This window comes from Tupaia chinensis, unplaced genomic scaffold, assembly GCF_000334495.1.
Source record: "Tupaia chinensis unplaced genomic scaffold, TupChi_1.0 Scaffold000063_1, whole genome shotgun sequence".
Taxonomy (NCBI): Eukaryota; Metazoa; Chordata; class Mammalia; order Scandentia; family Tupaiidae; genus Tupaia; species Tupaia belangeri.
In genome coordinates, this window is record NW_006159521.1 from 9,271,889 (window position 1) to 9,272,536 (window position 648).

Below are 648 nucleotides of genomic sequence, written 5' to 3' on the forward strand. Positions count from 1 at the left end.
TGTTGATATTCACCGAAATACAGCTCCATGGTTTACCGTTCCAGCTGCCAGGGGAAAGGTGAAGTAAAAGGAGGACATTAAGTTAAAATTACATCCGTTTAAATGAAGAATGGAATAATTACACAGGAGAAAGGTCAAAGTTTAAAGTAAACAAGACACAGAACAGCAAAGGTACTTCGGAACCAAATGCTGACCTGCAGGCTTCTCTGACCTATGCAAACAGCACTTTCTGGATGCCCTGCATCCACGTGACCATTGTGTTTTGTCAATACTGGGCTTGAACCCTGGCCTGAGGGTAGGCAGCTGGTGTAATGACCTGATGCCACTGGCATAACTTCATTATTCTGTGTTCAGCTATGGATTATTTATCCTGCTTGCTTTTTCCCCCTTAGTTGGTTTCCTCACACTTAGTACTATTTATTTTTAACCAATAAGATGTTACAGTTACTAGCATTTGAGAACAAGGTACTTTTCCAGGAAAATGATTAAGAGCTAAGGAGTTGCTCATTTTTTTTTCCCCTATACTGCTAATTTTCTTCTCAAAACACTTTTAGCCTTTTTAATGCCCGATGCTGCTTTGAAATCTCAGACACTGTATTTGGCCATAATATTTTAAACATTTTTACTGTAAGGAATCAGTTGTTTATC